At 36.8% G+C, this 7500-nt stretch overlaps 1 protein-coding gene across 9 annotated transcripts in view; it reads right to left on the reverse strand.

Moving 5' to 3' along the window:
- Positions 1 to 7500, reverse strand: part of LOC125683165 (protein lifeguard 3-like) — a 79592-nt gene that overhangs the window by 58880 nt on the left and 13212 nt on the right. The window lies entirely within an intron of this gene.

Below are 7500 nucleotides of genomic sequence, written 5' to 3' on the forward strand. Positions count from 1 at the left end.
AGAGAGGCAGGACAAAACCAATATGCCCCCCCCCCCCTTAGTATTAAGGGCCTGAAAAAACTTTAATCCACACAACTTAGGAACATTTGCATTTTGATATGATTTAGTGTTACTTTTGAAAAGAATTTGTTTTCATTCATATACCATATATTCCCTTCAAACTTTGATTTCCTATTGTAGTCCCACTCTTCTTCCCTGTGAGGAGGGTGGGGGGCGGTTAATAATGAGCAAACTTGAATTTGCACTACCTGATGATGCTTGCATATTATCATATCATCATAACTAATATGGCTTTGTTGTTTCTGAGAAGATTTTTAAGGATTTCTCCTCCCATATAAAACTTTAAAATTTTGATTCCCTATTGTGTTACGGCATGTTTGGTCGCCCGGCGACAATACGTGCGGCACGTTTGGTCGCCGACGACCATTCGTGTGGCATGTTTCGTCGCCAGCGACCAAACATGCCGCACGTATCGTTGCCCGGCAACCGAATCTGACAGGTTCTACCTATGGAGTAGATGACTCCTTTTGATTTTGAAGTCACAAGGTCAATGGTCAAAATACTACGGACATAGGTATTGTCTACACAATATCTTGAGTTTGCGTTTCTTGACAGACATCAAACTTGGTACACTGACACATCATAAGTGTAGATATCTAGTATTCATTTTAAGGTCAATGGTCAAACTACTCTGGACATCAGATTTTGTCCATTCAGTATCTTGAGAACCCTTGTTTGACAAACATCAAACTTGGTAGTCTGATGCCGCCTAAAGAATAGATGGCCCCCATTGGTTTTAAACTCTCAAGGTCAAAGGTCATGACTCAAATAACTGGTTATTTGAAAATGTCTGCTCAGTACCTTTAGAGATCACATATAATGGTTGCTTCTGACTAATAGATACATTGTAACCCTTAATTTTCACTTTTGCTACAGACATTCTAAATGATCATTTCCAATATTGTAATATGGAGGGCATATATGTTTCTTAAATCTTTCTTGTAAATGGTTTTGATACTAGTTTTATATACAAGATGTATTATCAGCATTTGTCATTCACTGTACACCATACATTGGTTCATTCAAAATTGATAAATATATAATCAACAGCAGTACACATGAAATAATTCTCCATCTATATCTTGAATTGAACAAAAAGTTTAATGGTATTCCAAGGCCTTATATTCATGTGCGATTGAAAGACTGAATGAATATACTAAGATAATATAACAGTATTTAACTAAAACTAACTGCAGTTTAACACTAATGTACGTATGATGTAATTGATAGTACCACACTCTTACTTGTAACTTGTTTTCATTTATATTCAATAGATATTTCAAGTTTGATAGCTAACTCAAATTTCAAATATGAATGAACATTAAGTGTCTGCTGTTTTAAGACTAAAAAGTAGCTTTGTTTACATCATATGAGGTTTTTTGAGCTAAATTGATCAGCTTTGTATGCTTATGAAATAAATATGTACACCTATATTCTGCAGTTGATTGTACTTTGCTTTAAAGAGGTCTTAAAATTGGTGTAGTTTTCATTAGGTTTGGACTTCGCAATTGACAAATTGGATTAGGAGTATTTTTACTCAGTGTCTTCTCAAATACTAATGAAAATTCAAGACAATTTCATAGAGTCTTATAAATTCAGTATTTCTTGATAGATTGCTGAAAGAGTAGTACGAAAGAAAAATCCTGAACTCTGAACGATCAGATTCATGATGGATGCAGGGACATACAGTATTTTGGTACAAGTTCTTCCTGTGACTTGAGAAGTGTCTGTATTCAGATATTTAAAAAAAAAGATCTTCAAAGCACTGTAGTACACTGTCATATAACCAGGAATATTTCCTGTATGGTCACCTTTAACTGGCCTTTGGGGTCGTATTTCGACATAAAGGACATCCAAGATACAGAGGCCTTTGAATGCAACATTGGTTATATTACAAGTGTGACTGATAAGGAGCGCCAAATTAACAAAAACTCAGATAAAAAGATCAGTTCAATTATTACCCGTAATAATCAATTGACGTGCGCATCAAATCAATCATTGTTCTCATCAATTGATTAGGTGTTCACATCAATTATGCGCCCATATAGTAAATAATGCGCGCTGCCCATCAATTCAATGTATGAGAGCAATAATATTAGTTACACAGTTAGTTAGTGACCTGATACGGAAAAATACATGGTGTGAAAAGAAAACCCGTATCGGGCGAGGCAAAGCCTCGCCCGATACGGGTTTTCTTTTCACACCATGTATTTTTCCGTATCAGGTCACTAACTGACTGTGTAACGAATTTATCACGTCGAAGACCTCTAACTGTATATGTGGGGGTCTATATCATACAACTTAGTCAAATGTCTTTCCTTTTGAAACGGCTGCAAGTCGAACCCGACGATAAATAAAATTACTCGCCCAATACGGATTTTACTCGCATGATACGGTTTTTTTCACGGCGTCATGTGACCAAGATCTGACCAATCAGATTTCAACAATTTTGTCTGAGGCGTGATAATGGGTTTGCTGCGCGCATTTATTTAACTGAAGACTGCAATACTTGAGTTGATGCGCATCATGTGATTTTGAGCTCCGTATAATTGATTTAATAATCTCTTTAATTCAATTGAAAATATCTTAATTATTTACAACGATTTTTGTACAAGAAATTAATGAGCACATCAACTCTTATATAGAGAGAAACACTTCAATTAATATAATGAATTCAAGACAGATCTAATTAGATAGTTGTTGTATCTAGAAAAAGTATTGCATGCATCAATTGAATAAATATCAATTCAATTGAAGAGAGCAATAATTAAATTATTACATGTAGTAATTGAATTGAAGAGTGCAGTAATTGAATTAAAGCTCTTTTTAATTAAATTGTGGAGGGCATCAATTCAATTGTTGATATCAGTAATTCATTTGAAGAGAACAATTCAACTATAGCCTAATCAACTCATCAAAGTATTCAATGCTATAAAGAATTCGATCATTGTGCGCAATAATTCAGAATTGTAGATTTTAGTAATTATCTGAACATGTTTCATTGAATTGTTGCAAGCATCAAATGAATTGATGATATCTTCAAATAATTCAACTTATCTTGAATTTAGCTTTTTAGACTGAAAACCTTTTCCAAATCTTTTTAACATTAATTTCTGTTACAGAAGAGTGCAATCTAATTAAAATTAGATCCTTTGATCCGCTCATCTACTATCGTAGATGAGCGGATCAAAGGATCTAATTTTAATTAGATTTAGAAGAGAGTATTTTAGTATTTTAGAGTATTTTAGTTCAACTGACAAAACACTAGACAGCCTCTCTCTCTCTCTCTCTCTCTCTCTCTCTCTCTCTCTCTCTCTCTCTCTCTCTCTCTCTCTCTTTCTCTCTCTGATATTTATATAAATTCCCTAAAAAGTTGTTTTTTGAGAAATGGTTGAAACACTTGAGTTCCCTTTCAATTCCTTCAATCAACTGCCAGACTAAATGTAGTGACTTTCATGTAATATATCAAGTTTATACACTCTGTAGTGAGTTTCCGGTGTGTGTTCAAATGTGACATCGTGTCATAGGTATCAGGTGAAAATTCAATTTTGTTAAAGACGGATTTTCTATATTTTAAGTATCAGAGCAATATAAACTATTTAATCAATGCGCGCTAGAAATTAGAATAGTAGATATTATTAATTATTTAAAGAGATCTTCAATTGAATTGTTGCGTGCATCAAATGAATTGATATTTTCAAATGCTTAAAGATGTCTTGAATTATTTGAGTTTACGTTGATTTGGTGATTCATAGACTGAACACCTTAATGTTTAGATCTGCTTAATATTAATTACCGGTATTATATAATGAGACTCCCCCGGAAAATTGGCTATATATAGTAAGCCCCCCTCCCCCGTAGGAGTCTGGCAATATAGTTAGACCCCGCCCACACTTATCAATAGTGCGCCTCCCTCCTTCCTGTTTGGTCTGGATTTCCATCGGAAGACTGGCTATGGCATTTAGTGAGTCACCCCCTTTGAGGGGTGGCTATATCCCCTAACCCTAGTAGTGAAATTTCCCTACAATACACATACGTGGTTGGTTGCAATTTCATTAATATCTTTGATGCAAGGTGAAGATAACGAACAGTGATCAATCTCATAACTCCTACAAGCAATACAAAATAGATAGTTGGGCAAACACGGATCCCTGGACACACCAGAGGTGGGATCAGGTGCCTAGGAGGAGTAAGCATCCCCTGTTGACCGGTCACACCCGCCGTGAGCCCCATATCCTGATCAGGTAAACGGAGTTATCCGCAGTCAAAATCAGTGTGCCAAGAACGGCTTAACAATCGGTATGAAACACATCAGACAGCATTTGATCCAATGCGAGGTTGTATTGACGAACTAGATCGTTATAACGACCATAGAATTTGCGAAATGCTGACTTCAATCGAGACTGTTGAAATCCCTGTACCATCAACTTGTTTGTCAGTAGCTTACCTCGATTTAAAAACTGACAATACCCAGAACAAGCTCTTGCATATCGAATCAGTTGAGATATATAAACACCATATGCAGGTGATAATGGAATATTGCTACATAAATGTGGGAAGTTGACGATGGAGAAGCTGAAATCATCCCGTTTGTCATACAGTTGAGTTGTTAGTTTGCCGTTAATGTCTACTTTCAATAAAATATCTAGTAAGTATGATATATTGATTAAAGGGGTAAATTCTTTTGGCAGTCGTTCAACTATTGAATTGAATGCTCATTGCGCTTATGAAGGATCATTTTTTAATAAGATGCATTTTGCTATATAGCCAAATTTATTTAGGGGTAATACTGATAGTTAGCCAGATTTCCGGTGGATTTGGTAGGGCTGCTTTATAGGCAGAATTTCGGGGTTGGGGGGTTGGAGTTGGGGTTGGAGGGTTAAATAGCTTGGGGGAAAAGCTATTCTTGTACTCTGTACAAGGACACAATGCACGAGCAGACGAATACATTTACTGTATATGTACATTTTCAATATCCACTCTTCGTCTTTTCATCAGACCTCATTATTATTTGATATTATTGTGTAACGAAGGACATATTATAAAATCCAACTTATACTGTGACATAGAAAATGTTAAAAACGGATATTGAACCAGTATTCGTGATTCGATGAAAGGCTCTATATTGTCGAATGATAAATGAACCTTTTTCAAAATTTATGTTGGGGAAAAAAATAGGAGTTTTTTCTTACTTTTATACCAAACACATAAAAAAAAATTGTTTAATCTCAATTTAAATGGACTTTCATACAATGATAGACGATTAATAAAATGGTAAATAGAAACGTTTTAAATTTTCAACCTAGGACGTAAATATCCATCTGGATCCTCCATTATCCTAAATTCTCTGAAAGTAATTACTAAATGGCTAGGCATAAAGCAGATTTTCTGGAGGATGAACCTACTGAAGGGGGGTATACGCTACAACACCAGGTGTCTCATCCCATGCCCCACCAGGGTTTAACCATGGACACACTGAAGGCATAACGTCGGACTATTTATTCAGACCCATTGCCTCTGAGGATTGGTACACGTCCTCCAACCCTTGCATCCACTCCTTGGTAGAACATCAAATACATGTACCTTTAATTAACTTATGATCAAATAGATAGGTTACAATGTGACACTTCAAACCGAGGCTCTCCTTCGGATATGAAGTCATTGAAATATGAAAATATTCATTGCTAAACACAACCTCATGCACTGGCTGAGAAGCCATATCGTCTGATATAAAAACTATAGTTCTTTTAAAAGTACCAACTTTCCGGATAATATTTTGTGATAAACTGAAGTAAAACAATGCATAAAAGACCGGGATTTTATTTCAATAAACACATGTAAATTATAACGAACAGGACTATTTATTCCGTATACCAAAGTAAAGCCCCCCCCCCCCCCCCCCCCCCCACTCCCTTTACTTTAGTATCCAGTATAGTCCTGTTTGCTGTAAAGGGGCAGACTGTAAAATAAAAATTGTTGGTTTTTTTGTTGTTTTTTAAATGGTTGAAATGCTTGAGTTTCCTGTGCTCTCAATCAATTGCCAGACTAAATGTAGTGACTTTCGGGTAATATATCACAATTAAACACTCTGTAGTGAGTTTCCCGTGTGTGTTCACATGAGTCATGTGACACCGTGTTGTAGGTATCTGGTGTAAATTCAATATTTTTAGAGACGACTTTTCTATATTTCAAGTATCAGAACAATATACAGATGTCCCACATTACGTAAAAATGAATTTATATTCTGGTTAGCATAACTAGAACATAGTGTAGTGAGTTTCAGGTGTAAAGTCTTGTGTAGTGAGTTTCGGCATTATGCACGTATGTGTGAATGTGTGTGTGTGTGTGTGTGTGAGAGAGAGAGAGGTTACATGGGATGATTGTAGAGACAGCGCGGGGATAGCTCTGACTTGTTGAAGAGTAGGCATCTATGGAGGATCACTACTGTTTTGTGGGTATATCAATGTCATGTTTCATGCACTCTCTCCTCTTGTAGACCTACCCTGTTACGCCACATTTATGGAATGCAAGATTAGGCCTATTCTCTGCACATTTAAAACATGTCGAAATTTGAAGAAATTTTGAATCGGAATAAGATTGTTGATCGAAGGCTATTAGAAAGCGCTATATCCCCCTTATAGCTATTACCTGCCAATTCAAAAGACTCGTTCGGTTTGATCAAACCGGAAGAAATTGATGAAGGATTTGGAGAAGGTGGAGGAGGATTAGAAGGGAGAAAGAGAAGGAAGGGGAATAGATGCTGGAGGAGGAGGAGGAGGAGGAGGAGGAGGAGGAGGAGGAGGAAAGCAAAGTTGGGGTTTTTGGAGTTGGGCTTCGGTGACGACCATTCGTGCTTGGGTATGGTCTACAATTGGCGACCATTCGTGTCCACCCTCACGGCACATTCGGTCGCCGGGCGACGATATGTGCGGCATGTTTGGTCATCGGCAACCAAACGTGCCAAAACGACCAAACGTGCCGTAACATGGCCCCACCCTACCTCTGAGGACCATAGTGGGAATAAACTTTAATCTACACACCTGGGTATGCTAGCGAATTATCATGACTAATCATAGTCATGTTATTCTGGAGTAGAGTTTTAAAGACTTTTATTAAATATCCATAGGTAAAATTTTGTTCCCTGATTGTGACACCATTCTACCCCTATGATTCCCACTCTACATCAATAGTTTTCTAGCTTCCAGACGCGAAATAGTATAGATTTTTGAAAATTTGTCAATTTTTGGCAGATTTTGCCCCCCCCCCCCTAGGGCCTGGGGTGCAGGAGTCCTGAAAATTAAAATATATGTCCTCCTGGTCCCAAAGATACTTCATACCAAATTTGAAAAGAATTGGAAGGGTAGTTAGTTATCAAGTAGAAATTAAAATGTTCAAAGGGCTACCTGCTCCTTGTAAATATACATTTACTGGCTTAAATTT

The sequence above is a fragment of the Ostrea edulis genome, chromosome 6 (genome assembly GCF_947568905.1).
Source record: "Ostrea edulis chromosome 6, xbOstEdul1.1, whole genome shotgun sequence".
In the NCBI taxonomy this organism is placed as follows: Eukaryota; Metazoa; Mollusca; class Bivalvia; order Ostreida; family Ostreidae; genus Ostrea; species Ostrea edulis.